Source organism: Lampris incognitus, chromosome 12 (genome assembly GCF_029633865.1).
Source record: "Lampris incognitus isolate fLamInc1 chromosome 12, fLamInc1.hap2, whole genome shotgun sequence".
Lineage (NCBI taxonomy): Eukaryota > Metazoa > Chordata > Actinopteri > Lampriformes > Lampridae > Lampris > Lampris incognitus.
Genome location: NC_079222.1, coordinates 21,811,354 through 21,829,869, shown reverse-complemented (window position 1 = coordinate 21,829,869; position 18,516 = coordinate 21,811,354). Strand labels below are relative to the sequence as shown.

The 18,516-nt window shown below is 45.4% G+C and overlaps 1 non-coding gene across 1 annotated transcript; it reads right to left on the bottom strand.

Annotated features, from left to right (window-relative positions):
- Positions 1-17,705: 17,705 nt before the first annotated feature.
- Positions 17,706-17,779, bottom strand: trnat-agu (transfer RNA threonine (anticodon AGU)). Its single transcript has one exon. It is a non-coding gene; the product is annotated as a tRNA-Thr (tRNA).
- Positions 17,780-18,516: the final 737 nt, after the last annotated feature.

Here is an 18,516-nt window from a genome sequence, read left to right as displayed (position 1 = left end):
TACTTTCTGGGAGAAGTTGGCAAAGAGAGCAGTCAGGAAGATTGGACTGTTAGTTTAACAATAAGTGATGTACCAATAACCTTTAAAATTGACACGGGGGCTGATGCTACTGTTATCAACCAAGGGACATTTAAAAAGCTGAAGCCAAACATAAAACTGGGACCTCCTGACACATGCTTCATAAGCCCAGGTGGAAACATCAGCTGCATAGGACAGTTTCAAGCCACAACCAACTACAAGGAGAAACAATACTCCTTTCCAGTGTATGTGATCAAGGGGAGAGGCAGCTGTCTGCTGAGTCGTCCAGAGGCAGTGGAGATGGGTCTAGTGAAGCGGATGAATGAGGTCAGTGGAGTTTTCGGTTCAAGTGGACTGCTGAAAACAGACCCAGTGAAAATAGCTCTGGTGGAGGGTGCCCAGCCATACGCGGTGCATACAGCCAGACGGATACCACTGCCACTTGTACCACTGGTTAAGAAAGAACTGCAGCGCATGGAAAATGAGGGCATTATTGAAAAAGTGACTCAGCCCACAGAATGGTGCGCCGCTATGGTGCCGGTGCTGAAACCGAACAAGAAAGAGGTTCGCTGCTGCGCTGACCTCAGGAGGCTGAATCGAGCGGTGAAACGTGAGAAATACGTGCTGCCCACTATGGAGGAAATAATGCCAAGGCTCGCAGGGTCAAAGTTCTTCACAACGTTGGATGCAGCAAGTGGGTTTTACCAGATCCCCTTGCATGAAGACAGCAGGGGGCTCACCACTTTCATCACCCCATTTGGGAGGTATGCTTTCTGCCGCCTTCCATTTGGTATAACGAGTGCTCCAGAGATTTTCCAGAGAAAGATGGCGGAAACTCTGACCGGGCTAGAGGGCACAGAGGTGTACATGGATGACATCCTTATACATGGAGAGACTGAGGAAATCCATGACCGGCGCCTAGCAGAGGCGCTGGGGGTCATTGAAACAGCAGGTCTCAAACTGAACCAATCGAAATGCAAGTTCAAACAGAAACAAGTCCGCTTCCTTGGTCATATCATCAACGAGGCAGGCATCAGACCTGACCCGGACAAAGTGGCCGGAATAGAGAACTTTCCTCAGCCCCAGAACGTGACGGAACTCAAGAGGTTCCTCGGGATGGTGAACTATTTGGCAAAATATGTCCCAGAGCTGTCCACTGTAGGTCAGCCGCTTTATGGACTGCTTAAAGCAACGACAGAGTGGCTGTGGGGACCTGCACAGAACACAGCATTCCAAGACCTTAAAGCAGCACTCGCCACCGCCCCGGTACTCACCTTTTACGACGTCACTAAGGCTACGGTGGTGTCAGCAGATGCCAGCAGCTACGGGCTGGGAGGCGTTCTGCTCCAGCAGCACGGGGAACACTGGAAGCCCGTGGCCTACTGCTCCCGACGGCTGAGTGACGCAGAGACAAGGTACGCACAGATCGAGAAAGAGTGCTTAGCCAGCGTCTGGGCATGTGAAAGGTTCGAGAAGTACTTGTTTGGGCTTGACAATTTCAGACTTGTCACCGATCATAAACCACTAGTGCCTCTCATGAACAGCAAAGACTTGGATAATGTGCCCATTAGGTGCCAGAGACTGTTAATGAGGCTGATGCGTTTCAATGCAGTGGCTGAATACGCACCAGGCAAAACTTTAGCTGTAGCTGATGCACTCTCCAGAGGCCCAGAGCAGCGCTACGGAGATGGTGCTTCTCATGATGATGTTGCAGCGCACATTGATGCCATCGTGTGCCAGGTGCCTGCCACACCTCAAAGGATGCAGGAGATAAAACAGAGCACGGATGGGGATCTGCAGCTCCAGACAGCGTTGGGCTTCATCAGACACGGCTGGCCTGAGTATGTCGATAAAGTGCCGGAGACAGTCAGAGACTTTTATCAGGTGAGAGGGGAGTTATCTGAGGTAGATGGTTTAGTCATCAGAGGCAGTCGTATCGTCATTCCCACAGAGATGAGGGAGGTGATCTTAGACAGAATACACGACGGGCACCAGGGGATAGTTAAGTGCAGAGAGAGAGCTAGCCAGTCAGTGTGGTGGCCCAAAATGACAGAGCACATTACAACAAAGATACAGCAATGTCAATTCTGCAGAGAACACAAGAACACACAGAGAAAAGAGCCTTTAATGTCAAGTGAGCTCCCATCCAGACCATGGCAGAAAGTTGGCATAGACCTGTGTGAGTACAAAAAGCAAAACTACTTGATAGTGTCTGACTATTATTCCAGGTTTTTGGAGATTCTAAATCTACCAACAACTACTAGCAGTCAGGTTGTAGCTAGGCTGAAGGCTACATTTGCACGTTTTGGTATCCCTGAAATTGTAGTTAGTGATAATGGGCCACAGCTAGTTTCAGAAGAGATGAGGAGGTTCAGTGAGGATTATGATTTCATCCATGTGACTTCAAGCCCACACTACCCCCAGAGTAATGGACAGGCAGAGAGGGCTGTTCAGATAGCCAAAAGCATATTAAGGCAGGAAGACCCTCTCCTCGCCCTGTTGACATACAGAGCTACACCCTCTTCTTCCACTGGAGCCAGTCCAGCGGAATTGCTCATGGGTAGGAGACTCAGAACCACCTTACCCACATTGCAGCATAACCTGAAACCGGCCTGGCCTAAAGAGGAACTGATCAAAACCGCTGACGCCGCAGCCAAATCGAGGCAGGCTTTCTACTACAACCGCAGGAACGGCGTGCGGACACTGCGCCCACTGAACTCGGGTGACGCAGTACTCACCAAACTTGATGGACAGAAAACATGGACAATGCCAGCAGTTGTTCACAGTCAGAGCTCCACTCCCAGATCCTACATAGTGGAGACAGCTCAAGGTGAACATTACAGAAGGAACAGGCGCCACCTGTTGGCCACACCTAAAACACTCACCTTTGTCAGCAGGGATCCTGACCATGTCACTCCAGGGGAGAGTGGAAACACGGATGAGTCCCGAGCAGCAGAAATTCCAACTTCCACACCATATGTTACTCGCTCTGGCAGGGTGAGCAAGCCTGCAATCCGGCTGGATTTGTGAGGCGTATGGACTTGTGTACTGTGGGGGATTTTTTATTTTTTTTGTGAAAAGGGGGGTGGTATACAGGTTAGAAAATCATCTTAGAGGGGGAGATGTAATGAATGAAAGGTCACGTGTTTAACTTGACCCACTCACGGATGTACGTGCAGTGCGTGTGACGTATACAGGAAGTTAGAAGCGCATGTTATGAAGGTTGTATGTCGGATGAACGCTAGTAAAAGCTACACAGTTAAGAACCTACGAAGTCGGCTCGTTCTTGAATTGTTCTTATGTCAGTAAGACAAGGCGTCTACGGACATTACACATAGGATTAAAAAATGTCAACGCTCACCGCCCCGTCTTAAACGTTCCCAGAGAAGTTCCTCCCTCTCTCGTTGTGCTGGATGACGTCACTGGCAATGGCGAGACCATCCACACTGGCCGAAGCATCCCTGTGTGTGTGGCTGCACCTCAAGTCATTGAGTCTCCTTTGAGTCATTGCTGACCTTAGATAAGTCTTCATACGACGAAGGGTTGAGAAAGACCTCTCGGCGCTGGCAGTTGACACGGGAATTGTATAGAACAATTTCAACAGCCTGTGTACGTCCGGCAATGGGGTTTTCGCTACCGGAGCAGCATTCATTGCCGATGTTGCTGATGCTACCGTGGTGACGGTAATTCCAGACGTTCGGATCGCATCTGGCAGCATATTCAGCTGTGCGCGTAAACTGTCAAAGTCAAGTTCTGGGGCTAATTAGCAATTCTACTGCTGGTTCCTCAAGCTCAGAGGGCTCATTGTCAGCTGGGGCGAGGCTCATAACGTTGAGGGTAGCGGCGGCAGAGGGGCCAGTTGGAGCAGCGACAGTTAGACGTTCTACTTCCGGTTCCTCAGAGGGCTCATCGTGGGCTGGAGTGACGGTGGTTGTCTCAGCTACCTTGGTTAACTTTGACCCGAAGAAATCAGTTGTTTTTCGACGCTCCATCATTCATTTGAACGTTACTATTGCTTAAATTTAGCGAACACACTAGCAGGTAGTCTACTTACATAGAGCGCCGGTATTTTGTTCTTTGAATTCACGTCCGTGTGACGCTAAGCTCACGTGACACAAATAACCAATCAATCATTAGGAAACAGTTTGTTGCTTGTGATAGGCTACGTACTGAACGTAGGTTTACAGCTAGTGGAAATTAGCCCGGGAAGCGCGCAAAAGTGCAATACATTAAGAATGTAACGTATTTGCGATTTGAATTTTTACACGTTTATGTTTGATGCACGCCAAAGTAGGTATGGCCACGGCCCTACTGGCCATACCGGTTCCGCGGCCTATGGGCGTGACGTAGTCATGGATGAGAGCACTTGCCAGAAGTGATTTATTCAGCCATATTCTGGCAAAAGCACATGAGTTTGGATCACAGTGAGTACAAAAGTGGTTGCTGGTGACTCTGATTATACTGCTTGAGTAGTTTGAGAAGTTTTTCTTTTAATTGAAAATGAACTTTATTTACAATAATATATAATACAGAATCAATTAAAACAATCGATAAGATAATCAATCGAAAAACAATCAATAAAAACACACCGCAGTCAAAAATCATTAAAAGTATGGATACCCCCAGTATTTAAAAAAAACATTCATACTGCTTTGCTTCCGGTATCAGACTGACCGTTATCTCCAAAAGGGGCTTTGTTGATGGCGGTCTTCTCCCACGTTCACCTCTCACTGAAATCAATGTGCTGCGGAGTATTGAGAACCGTATTCTGGTCCTCGATGGCTCATAACTTTCGCGTACTCCTCGTTACGGAGTTCTGCCAGTCGCTTATGGTACTTAGTAGCTTGAGGAGTAGGTTTTTTTTAATGAATTTAGTTCTGATTTTTCCCTTTTTTCTCCCAATTTAGTGGCCAACTGATTACTATTTTTAGTTCAAACACCCACCCTCGTACTGCATGCGTACGCCAACCGCATCTCTCCGGCCGGCAGTCTCGAAGGAGACGCCTCGCCACTTCCGTGACAAAGCGACTCCAGGCAGAACCACGGCTTTTTCCGACACACACACACAGACGCATCCATGTGATGAACACAAGCCGACTCCGCCCTCCTCCCGAAGACAGCGCTGCCAATTATTGCTGCTTCATCGAGTCCGGCCATAGTCGGATCTGACGAGACCGGGGCGCGAAGCCCGGTCCCCAGTGGGCAAGGAGCAGTTTTTTGAGAGGTTTGATATTGTTTAATTTTTATGAAATCAGATCCCTATTGAACTTACATATTGTAGCGAATTCGGGGGGGGGGGGGGGCAACCACAGGAACTGCCGCGGCCGGGGCGTGAACCCGCACCGCCCGCACCGCGGGAGACATCGTTGACCGCTCAACTAAAAGGTCAGTCAGACCCGTCAGCCAGCGGCCAACGTGTCTACTTATATATATATATATATATATATATATATATATATATATATATATATATATATATATATATATATATATATATATATATATATATATATATATATATATATATATATATATATATACATACACACTACCGTTCAAAAGTTTGGGATCACCCAAACAATTTCGTGTTTTCCATGAAAAGTCACACTTATTCACCACCATATGTTGTGAAATGAATAGAAAATAGAGTCAAGACATTGACAAGGTTAGAAATAATGATTTGTATTTGAAATAAGATTTTTTTTACATCAAACTTTGCTTTCGTCAAAGAATCCTCCATTTGCAGCAATTACAGCATTGCAGACCTTTGGCATTCTAGCTGTTAATTTGTTGAGGTAATCTGGAGAAATTGCACCCCACGCTTCCAGAAGCAGCTCCCACAAGTTGGATTGGTTGGATGGGCACTTCTTTGAGCAGATTGAGTTTCTGGAGCATCACATTTGTGGGGTCAATTAAACACTCAAAATGGCCAGAAAAAGAGAACTTTCATCTGAAACTCGACAGTCTATTCTTGTTCTTAGAAATGAAGGCTATTCCATGCGAGAAATTGCTAAGAAATTGAAGATTTCCTACACCGGTGTGTACTACTCCCTTCAGAGGACAGCACAAACAGGCTCTAACCAGAGTAGAAAAAGAAGTGGGAGGCCGCGTTGCACAACTGAGCAAGAAGATAAGTACATTAGAGTCTCTAGTTTGAGAAACAGACGCCTCACAGGTCCCCAACTGGCATCTTCATTAAATAGTACCTGTTAGAGCCTGTTTGTGCTGTCCTCTGAAGGGAGTAGTACACACCGGTGTAGGAAATCTTCAATTTCTTAGCAATTTCTCGCATGGAATAGCCTTCATTTCTAAGAACAAGAATAGACTGTCGAGTTTCAGATGAAAGTTCTCCTTTTCTGGCCATTTTGAGCGTTTAATTGACCCCACAAATGTGATGCTCCAGAAACTCAATCTGCTCAAAGAAGTGCCCATCCAACCAATCCAACTTGTGGGAGCTGCTTCTGGAAGCGTGGGGTGCAATTTCTCCAGATTACCTCAACAAATTAACAGCTAGAATGCCAAAGGTCTGCAATGCTGTAATTGCTGCAAATGGAGGATTCTTTGACGAAAGCAAAGTTTGATGTAAAAAAAATCTTATTTCAAATACAAATCATTATTTCTAACCTTGTCAATGTCTTGACTCTATTTTCTATTCATTTCACAACATATGGTGGTGAATAAGTGTGACTTTTCATGGAAAACACGAAATTGTTTGGGTGATCCCAAACTTTTGAACGGTAGTGTATATATATATATATATATATATATATATATATATATATATATATATATATATATATATCTCGATCCAAGCATACCTTTCTCTCACACAATGTGAACCCAGAGCAGCATCTGATAATAACCCCTTCCATCTCTGTCTAAAGCCTTGATGACTTAACCATGCTGTGTGCCGAGGGCTGCCAGCAAACTAGTTAGTGTGTAGAGACGTGCACTGAGTGCAACCTGTTATGTGGGGTCTGCAAGCTTAAAGAGAAATGGAGCATGTGAGCATGTGTGTATGTGTTAGTGAACGAGACCAAATCAGAGGGTCCAAGTCCAAACTCAACCTGCGGCTATTGATCTAGGTTCATCAGTCTGCTCAAACACCATCGATCTGAACCACTTCTGCTCCCATCGATCATCGTCACAAGAGGAGGCAGTGACAGAGACTTAGACTCAGGGACACTTTGCTACACACTGCCCTGTATAGCACATGGCAGTGGATCTTGGGTATACGCACTGGTAACAACCCCCCTTTGAATCCATACATGAGGAGATGCAGGGTGGCCCACTGTCCTCTGTTTCGGTCTCTTTTCACTGCTAACTCAAATGGCACGATAGAAAACATAGGAGAAAAACATAAGAACCTTACATGGCTGGACGTGAACAAATCTCTTTAATGTGGCACGGTTGCGTAGTGGTTAGTGCGGTCGCCTCACAGCAAGAACGTCCTGGGTTCGGGATAGTCCAACCTTGAGGGGCGTCCGGGGTTGTCCTCTGTGTGGAGTTTGCATGGTCTGCGTGGGTTTCTTCCGGGTGCTCCGGTTTCCTCCCACAGTCCAAAGACATGTAGGTCAGGCGAATTGGCCGTATTAAATTGTCCCTAGGTGTGTGTGTGTGTGTGTGTGTGTGTGTCGGCCCTGTGATGGACTGGCGACCTGTCCAGGGTGTCTCCCCGCCTTCCGACCAATGACTGCTGGGATAGGCTCCAGCATCACGAGAGCAGGATAAGCGGTTTGGATAATGGATGGATGGATGGATGGATGGATGGATGGATGGATGGATGGATGGATGGATGGATGGATGGATGTTTCGGGTTATGCTGGTGGGTGTGAATGTACAAAGTAAATGAGGAAACACAATACAAAAGAGTGTGCATCCCTGTCTCATCTTAGTGAATAGCGCCAATGCTTTACCCGCCCTATTTGCCACGTGTTTCATCTGCTGTATTTGTGTGCATTATCATCATTCCCTCCTCACCTAGTATAGCAAATGGCCTGTAAGATCACAGTAATAGCCTCTGCCACCTCAGGTGCAGCCTAATTTTCAAGTGCATGACACTTTATTGAACTTACAGTGAACTTCTATAATGCCATTTACTTTAACATTAACCATTGTAAATACTGGAGAGTCCTTTGTCTGCAGGATCGATACAAGTGGCTCGGTACCATCGTTAATCGCAGCGGGTAGTTTTATGAAGCAATTTCCCTTTATTCATAAAGGATAACTGTATGGATCCATTAACATGTCAAACTATTTATCTTCCACTGAACTTGCCTACAGCATTACCAAGTATCTCTCTTGCTCACACACCCCTCCTCCCTCCATCTGTCCCTTTGCCCTCCCTCACACATAAAGTAATATAAAATACATGGAGGCAATAACAAGAGGGCAGTTCACTGGTGATAACAAGGGGGGCTGTAAAAATAAAAAAAATTACATTTGCAAGAGTTAGACATTGTGTAAATGTGTTCACGTGTATGTGTTCATGCAAGCATGCAGCCATAATCGCCTCCATAAGAGAGACAAGAGTCACGGGGGTGGCAAGGCTTTAAATTTTTATAATCTATGAACAACCTTTTTTGAAAATTAACAAATTTAAGGGCATAGAGGACATCTGAGTAGAGTATTATTATTTTGGATGATGCGGTTCACATCCAATACTGAGAACCTCACACAAGACTTATTTATAAACATATAGGACTACAATTTTATTTTGCTTCAAGGATAAGGCTTGATTATATATATATATATATATATATATATATATATATATATATATTTTTTTTTTTTTTTTTTGACTTTCATAGCAGGTGTGGGGATGGTCAGAAAGTCATGATACAAAAAAAATATATAAATACAAATGCAATAAACTATTTTTTTTCTCATTAACCCAGGCAGATTCATCCCCGCAAAACAACCTCTAACCAGTCAGGTCATGAAATATACAGCTTATGAATTATTACATCTGAAGCTGTGCCAAGAAATAGCTGTGGATAGCATGTTTTATGAATGCTCAGCTCGGAGTTTTTTGATGAGCTGTTGGGTCACTGTTTGATCCAGGGATCAAAAGGGATCTTTGCTGGGTACTAAACGCGTTGCCTCTGCCTGGGCTCAGCGTTTACTGATTCACAAAATATGATGTGATGATGTAATGACATCATTATTTACTGCAAAAGACTGTCGAAAATCTACCTGCACATTTCAAAGGTAGTATTATTCAATGCCAATCAAAATATGAGTTACATGGCATGTGTGACTGCAGTCATAATATTGAGGTTATCAAGTCGACACTTTCCTTCACAGTTGTTCCTCAAACGTCATAATGGTGATTAGCAAACGAGTATTAGGACATGTATAGGACATTCCCCAGTATTAGGACATTCCCAGGGAGCTGCACGGCGGCTGCCCACTGCTCCTAGCTACACATCTAGGATGGGTTAAATGCAGAAGAAGAATTTCCCCACGGGGATCAATAAAGTGGTAAAACAAATAAATAAATAAATAAGTTAGCTCTTACAACACACTTAACTAGCTCTCTTAAAACATTCACTGCCATTTGGGGGACCATTTCTCACTTTTTTTTCCCACCCCTTTTTTTTCTCCCCAATTGCATCCAGCCAATTACTCCAGTCTTCCGAGCAGTCCCAGTTGCTTCTCCACCCCCTCTGCCGATCTGGGGAGGGCTGCAGACTACCACATGCCTCCTCCGATACATGTGGAGTCGCCAGCCGCTTGTTTTCACCTGACAGTGAGGAGTTTCGCCAGGGGGGCGTAGTGCGTGAGAGGATCACGCTATACTCCCCAGTTCCCCCTCCCCACTGAACAGGCGTCCCGACTGAGCAGAGAAGGTGCTAGTGCAGAGACCAGGAAACATACCTACATCCGTATTCCCACCCGCAGACATGGCCAATTGTGTCTGTAGGGACGCCCAACCAAGCCGGAGGTATAGACCGTGAAGCCATCGGAAGCGCATGCTGAAGTGTAAGGACGCGCTTCCCGAAGGAGGGGGGTAGTGTAACGAGCACAGATAAATAGACTCATTAGCCTTTGACTAACGGGTCGGACCCTTTAGTCGACTGATTAGCGTAGTCATCCGTGGTGTGGGAGATCCAGGTTCACGCCCAGGCTGAGGCAGTTCTCGGGCTACCCCCCCCCCCCGAATTTGCTACATTGGTGTCAGAAGTGGGATGGTAAGACCGTGAGGCCATCAGAAGTGCGTGGGTCAGAGGCGTGAGGTACTGGTAAGCTGAAGCGCGGGGATGCACTTCCTGAAGAAGGGGGGGTAGTGTAACGGGTCAAACCCTTTAGTCGACTTGTTAACGTTGTCACCCGTGGTGTGGGAGATCCAGGTTCTCATCGTGGCCTAGGCGGTTCCCTGGCTGCCCCCCAAATTCACTACATTCGTGTCAGAAGTAGGATGGTGAGATTGTGAGGCCATCTGAACCTCGTGCGCCCAGAGGCACGAGGCAGCTGGTACGCTGAAGTGCGGGATGCACTTCCAGAACGGGGGGGAGGGGGTAGTGTAACAAGCACGGATAAATAGACTCACTTGCCCTTGGCTAACGGGTCGGATTCTTTAGTATCCCCATGAACACACAAAATGTCCACTTGTCTGCTGTAATCCACACTACCAACTGTCACCAGACTGTGCTTAATCAGAGACATGAAGCTACCAGTGTCCAACAGAGCAGTAACCTGCTTGCCATTGACAATCACATTTTTATAGAGCTGAACTCTCACTTCCTTATCCTCGGTGGGCTCCGCCTCAGGCTGGGGTGCATGGCAGGTGCCTGTGAACTTAGCTTTGTGTATGGGACACACAGAAGCTTGGTGGCCTGGCTGCTGGCAATAAAAACAATCAATGTACCTACTGGATGCTCGTTGGTTTGTGGAAGTGCTGGTGGTCGGTGTGCTGCACTGGTAGAGTGTGCAGCTGATCCTCCTCTCTGAGCACTGAGGTAATGTAGAGCCAGCTTGGAAGCCACAAGTCCTTTCGCTAGCTCATGCTCCTTCACCCAGGTCCCCACCTCAAAGGGCAGTACCCGGAGTAGCTGCTCCAAGAGTAGCTCACCAACCTCCTTCTTGGTGTGCTACTCTGGCTGAATCCAGCACCGGTAGAGGCCCTTAAGATGGTGATATGTCTCGGTGGGTTTCTTGCCAGGTAGTACAGTAGTTGCTTCCAGTACATCACTGGGGAGATGTCAAACTTGGTCAGCAGCATTGCTTTCAGGTCTGTATAGCAATGGGCTCACTCCTTGTCTCCTTGTAGGCCTCCAATGCCTTTCCAGATGGTCGTGGAATGAGTCGGCATGCCCACTCACTCTCTGGCCATTACCACGTTTTGGCAATGTGCTCAAAATGTAACAAATAGTTCTCAATGTCCTCACCCATCTCATATTGCGGGATTTATGGCTTAGTATAGTGCCTCCACTTTGACCTTGGCTGGTTAGGTCTGCTGCTCGAGTCTTGAAACTGGAGAGAGGGTAACTCTGATGGTGCATCCCGATGCACAGGCTGGAATTTGGTAGTTCAAATCTGGCGCTTGATGCTGTCACTGTGCTTGGCATTGTAACAGTGACTGGTAGGTTCAGAGCAGGAGGTGCTTGGGCAACATACTGACAGGGCAGGGTGGGAGGTTGAGGCAACTGGTTAGTCAGTGGAAGAGAAGCCTGCAGGACTCGAATCTCTGTCAACAAGCCCTCCTCTCGCCTTTGCTGTGCTGCCAAGAAGTCTCTCACCATTGTCAGTAGTTCTGCCCCCTATCCACCTGTCAAAGATGGGGCTGCAGGAGCTGCTGGGGGCACCCTGGACCTGTCCTCCTCATCGTCTTCCTCTGATGATGATGATGATGATGATACTTTCTCCCGAGCTAGGTCTGCATCTGCGGTTGCCATCACCTCATGCTGCTCTCGCTGCTGGGAACGCAGTCCTGTGAATCAGTCACTGGTTCATTAGGAGCCTCATAGCCGAAATGCCTCTTGCTGTTCCTCAGTCTATTCTCAGCCTCCACATTCAGTTCTTCACAAATGCTTTTGGCTGTTGTCTGGGCCTCAGAGAATCCAGTGCATTACAGAAAAAAAACCAAAAAAAGCAAAAAAAGAGAATCTAGTGTATTGAGGGAGGCCATTGCATTTGAGATTAAATTCACTGCTATATCCACCTGCATTGAGATTGATTGGAGGAGCTTGTTCAGCTTGTTTGTCATTGTCAGTATCTCACACCATACAACACAGCAAATCAAGAAGTGGTAGGACGCAACTTCCTATGGAAGTGTGTGTGTGTCCATTTTGGCTACAGGATCATTGATCATCTGTCTGGCTTCCAGTAATGAATCCCAAACCTCAGACGCCCAATATCTGATTGCATTTGGCAGTATCTGCAATGACCAGTTTTAGAGTATTTTCTCTGGGATTTTTTTTTAACTTTTATTTTTATTTTATTTATTTATGTTTATTTTTTGAACAGTCTTGGTTGTACTCCTTGGTACTGGCCCTTCATGTTGGCCCCATTATCATAGGCTTGCCCTCTATAATCTAATGGAATCTTCAGCTCATTCAGATTATCTAAAATGACAGTTGACAGATTCAAGCCTGTTGTAACCGCACCATTCACAAAGTCAAGGAAGTGCTCCTTGATCTCTGGCTTTCCCTTTAAAGCCACATTTCTCAGAATAATGGACATCTGTTCCTGTGACTGTCAGATGTGGCACGGATCCTTAGGCACGGATCAAGTTCTCTCCACTTAATCATGTTGTTTGTATGTTAAGGACTACAATAATGGTGTTTCAGAACAGTGTTGATTTTTGTCCAGCTATTCAGACCTTCCTTTATTATGTTTTAGTCTTTTGTAAAAAAGAGCTTACAGCAAAAACAATACACAGAATTGTTTCTTATTATGAAAGCCAGTTCCTAGCAATCCCTTTCCCATTTGACAGTGCGAAGATAATTTTTCTGCCACATAATCATACATGATTTTCGCTTACTTTTACTTTTTGACCATGTATGACCTATTCAATTTTTATATTTAGTCTATATTGCTTATATAGATGCTTAAAGCTCACGTGTAAAAGAACAAATGTAGCGTTATGAAGTGTCTTCCCCATGTGAACAAATAAAGGTCTATTGTTAACCGTTAGCTGATAGCAGATGAATGTATGAGAAACTCATTGAGTGTAGCAATGTCTGTGCACAGTAACTGGAGAAATGGTCCAGGTGAATTATGAGCTGAACGATAAGGAGCAGAGGAAATAACCCGAACTATGAACTCCTTGAAAAATATGCAATTTCTGTTATCCATTAGGATGACAGCCCAGCAGTAAAGATAACCTCTTGCTCAAAATAGGGAATAGGGAGAAACTCTGGGTACATACCATTGTGACTGTAACCTAGACCTGTTTACAATAAGCATGACTCTGCCGTTTTGCTGCAAAATGTTAAGGGGAGCACTCACAATGGAAAGCACACTCTGGTATCTAATCTTTGTGTGCCCGTTCATGAACATTATTAAAGTGTGAAAATACTGTAAGAGATTTTTGCCTCACATTTATTGTCAGAGTGGAATTAAACAATTTCCGCTACAATTTGTGGGCTTGCCCGGGATGCATAACTCACATTTTCCTTGACCCACTCTGGACTGAATCTGGCTGGCTAGTCTGGTGAAGCGGTTGGAAAATCTCCCAAGACCCAGGAAGTCTACCTCCCCTGATGACAGTTCGTATCCTACTCACAGGGTGAGAGGAGACTGTTCTGTGTGATTGTGGGGGAAGGATGTGTGATACATCTTACTTAAATGAGGATACCGTATTGAAGACCCTGTAAATACTTCTGAAGGTAATTACATTCACTTATTGGTGATGCGCCATTGGTAAAGGAAATAATGAATAATGTCAATTGAATGTCAGGATTACAAAATTTCTGGGTAAGAGAGTGACTGCAGGATAACAGAATGGGAAAAACAAAACAAAAACGAAAACAAAGCACATTTTAACTGACAAGCCTTGTCTGACAGATTGTGCAAACATTATATTAGAATAATATGATGATGACTCCTATAAACAGCTTCCAATGTGAGAAAATAAATTTGGATTTCCTGAAAGTGGTAGTTTTAGTGTACATCTACTACTACTACTACTGCAACTCCTTGTACATGCCACAGCCCGGCTCCTGACAGGTACTCGAAAGAGGGAAAATATTACCCCTATACTAGACAATCTCCTCTGGCTGTCTGTGTGGTTCAGAATGGATTATAAGGTTCTACTGTTTGTTTATAAAGCCCTAAATGGGCTGGCCTCCTCCTATATCGTAGACCTTTTAACCCTCTATTTCACCTCCAGGTCCCCCAGGTTGGCTGACTTGGGACTCCTGGCTGTCCCACAATCTAAACTTAAGCTCAGAGGTGACCGCACCTTTGCGGCTGCAGCCCCTTTCCTATCAGACCTCCCCCCCTCCATCGACTCTTTTAAGTCCCAGCTCAAAACTCACTTTTATTCACTAGCATTTGAATCCTCCTGATGTGGCTGATTTCTGGTTGCTGCCTATGCCCATCTGTTGTTTATTAATGCCTACAACTTATGTGCCTTGTTCACAGAAAGCTGAATTAGATCATCTGGACACAACACTTACTGAAATAAATGTTTCATCACTCATCTAAGTGACTTCTTCAGTCTCTTTCAATGGCGATGTGTACTATTCACAGGGGATTTGGGAATGGCTGCAATCACAGCATTGTAAGATGGTGACAGATGCACTCCTAGCCCCCCCCGTTCAGGGTTGGTTGTTCCCACCTCACAGAGATGGCTTCTTTGACTTCCTGCTCAAACCAGCATCCCTTCATATCAAGGATGTGCACATCTTCATCCTTGAAAGAGTGGCTACTGGCCTGTAATTGGGTGTAAACTGCAGCTTTCCTGCCTGACACGTTAGCTTTTCTGTGTTGTGCCATTTACTATGAAATGGCAATTACTGAATTACTGTAAACCTCACTCACGTCAACTTGGATGAACTCCATCAGATCATCCAATAGTTAATCGACAGCCTCACTCCAGGACAAAGGAGGACCATGGTATCACAAACAACAAGCCTTGGAATGTTGGCCCTCTTAGCGGGCTTGTCCATGGACATTGTCCAGGGAGCTGCCACAGCTATCCTGGAGAATATCCTGCCTAAAGTCCAGGGGTTCATTTGGGTGCATCAGAATGCCCCCTTTTTTTAATCTGTCAAGGAGCTTCGCTGCATCAGGAAGTTCCCTGGATACGACATGCAAGATTAATTATCTCACTGTTACAGAAGAAAGTGTCCAGGAGAGCCTGCTCAGTCTTTTCATGCCTGTGTCAATGGCTCCGTCTGAGAATAGGCAGCTAGATGAGAAATTTAAAGAGTTGTCTGTCAAGGTACGTAAACTGGTCGCGAAAGCAGTAGCTGACAGAGTTATCTCAGCAATTTCTGAAGTCTGGCAGACACCAGGAACAGCGAAACGTGTACCAGTTATATGTGTCAGTGGGTGCATCACTTGCCCGTCCATGCGCTGCAAAATGGCTACTGCGATGGGTGCCTTCCTGAAAATGTACCTTGGAAAGTCAATGAAGTGCTGTAAAAAAGGAGGCATATCTGCATCCGCTGGGTCCTCGCTGTCTGCTCCTAGCAGCAGAAAGTCAGAGTTTCATGGTAGAGGCCAAGTCCCAGCACCCTATTTAAGGGGAAATCAAAAAAGAACTTTCTGCAGTTTGCTAAGCAGCATTTTCGTTGGTGGGTGGAGACCCTCAGAGAATGCACTCAGGTGGAAACCAAACACCATAAACAGACCTCTGGCCAGTGTAAGACCTCTGTGATAGTGGGCCCAACAGAGCGGTTTTCAGAGGCCATATCCTGCCTGAGCCAGTCAGGCAGTCTACAAACAGCCCATGAGGAGTTGATGAGTGTGCTGGGAGCTGTACCTGAATCATCCGAACTCCACCGTGACAGCTTTCAAGTCAGGTGCAAATCAGCCCGTGCTATAATAGCCTTTGGAAGAAAAAAAAAGGCTGTCGAGAAGCTTGTCACTGATCTGGTGGAAGAACGCTTGAAACCAAGGTATGGGTCTGGAAAAACAATGTCAATCTTTTTGCAGACCTCACTGAAAATATCTATAGCTCATTGTGACTGACAGGAAATACCTGAGCCCCGTGATTCCTTTTGGAAGGAGCATGTTGGACACCACCATTTTGCAGATATTGCAGAAAAATTAAGATGCTGATGGAAACTCCGTATCTCTGTTGCTCTATGCTATAACAGAGGGAGCTGTACAGCGCTTCCTAAACCAGGCCGAAGTCTGGATTATGCAGGAGTGCCAGGGGACTGATGAAGATTTATCTCTGAACTGTGAAAATCCAGAACAAGACACAAAACTGGCCACTCCCATATCTGAAGACAGCTTGGATGGGCACTGCAGCATGGAGGAGTTGTCGGTAACGCCGCCAGCAGGTAAAGTTAAAAAGTTGGAGAGGCTGAAAGCTGCAAGGGCTGATGATTCAAGCGAGTCCTCCTCTGAGTTGGTCATTGCAACTAAGTCCACTTCCCCTGTGTTGGACGTGAGAGGCGAGTCCTCTTCCTCCGAGAGCAGCAGCGAGTCTCTGAGCCTCGTTATTAATCTGCTTCTCATGAGGCTGCTCAGTCAGGCCAACTACACACAAGGCACTGAATCCTTTGACGTAATTAATCAGATGATCAAACATCTGTCTCAGAGGACAATGGGGAAATTGAGCGACTCCACTGATGCCCACTCATCAGATTTTGAAATTCAACAAGTGTACAAGGCAGTGCTGAGGGATCTGTTGGCTGAATTTGGGCCCGAACAAGTAATAAAGGCAACCATGGCGACCGGGGACAACGCTTTCAATGATGACTTGGTGAGGTCCCTAAACACGCATCTGAAGCTGGAGGAACCTCCCAGGTCAGAATTGCCAACAAAGAAAGCCGGTTTACTAAAGCGCTTTAGGAACTTCTGCAGCAAATTAAAGAGAGGAAGCGCCAAGGCCACCAGCAATGAAAGCACCAGCGGTACCTTGGAAGAAAGGGTGCCATCTAAAGCCCCGACTGGCAACAGAAAGAGACGTTTCTCTCATAACCCATTTCGAAAATGACGCAAGATTCCTCCCATCTTCATTAGGACCTTCGTTGCCATTTTTAAAGCCATCTTCTGGGTTGACGATATTTAAGGCGTGCCAGTTTAAAAAAAAGAAGAATAGTACACATTCTCATCCTCTGTATTCATACATGACCCTTTGATGTGTCAAAAATATTGCACCATTAAACAACAAAGATTTTTTATTCAGCTGATAAAAAATAAAATAAATTAAAATAAATAAAAATCTCTAAGCTTTTAATGGACAGCATCACAACTGTTAGGCTAAAGCCTACCAAATCACTTTTACACATATCATAATATTAGAAATAACAAAATGAACAACAGCATATTTAAAATTGTTAGCTGTATAGCCTGATGCCTGCAGGTATTTTCTGTAAAAAACAAAATATTCAAACCTAGCCCATGCTCAACAACACAGGTATCATCTCACCCATTTGTAATTAACAAATACCTTATGTCATGGACTTCCTATATTATCTCATGGGGGGACTGGGTGTCTTGTTGAAAAGCGTGTGACCTTAATGCAGTTTATAGGACAAATACTATATTTGGTAGGTCGCACAAGGCACTGCTGGGATTCGAACCCAGGATCTCCTGTTTACTAAAAAGGCTCTTTAACCAACTAAGCCACAACGCCTTTTGTGGGCTGTTTTGTGGAGAGATTTGATCACTGTCGTTAGACTCATGGCCGGATTGACCCACCAGCCCCCCCCCCCATCAGATAGGCTTCGCAAACAACACTGAACATTGTTAAATGTAAAACTAATGCAAATGCCCAACATGGTAGTCGACGCTATGCCAATCTGCATGGGATTCGGATGGCGACTGCAAAGTACAACACAATTTTGAATCACAAAACAAACAGATGAGAACAGCAGCTCACAGCATCGCAAACATATTGCAGAGCCTTCGTCCCACTTACAACGGCTTACCAACAGGAAATAAATGTTTCTTTCAGATCTTGGGGCCCTACAGCAATATAGACTGTAGCTTAGACCCCGCATCAATAGTGACTGTAGCTTGGACCCCGCATCAATAGAAACTGTAGCTTGGGGCCCCTGCATCAATAGAGACTTTGTAGCTTGGGGTTCTGCATCAGTAGAGACTGCAGTTTGGGGACATTACATTACATTACAGTCATTTAGCCAACGCTTTTATCCAAAGTGATTTACAATAAGTGCATTTAACGTAGGAAATCAGGAGAACTACTAGTCATCAGAGGTATAAGTGCATCTAAACAAGCATCTAAGAGCAAAACCAGTGCTAAAGTAAAAGTGCAAGAAAGATTTTTTTTTTAATGAGTGAATACAATAAGTGCTCAGAACAAGTAACAGGGTAGTAGTTCTTAAAGAGACTAGCTTGAGCCCTGCATCG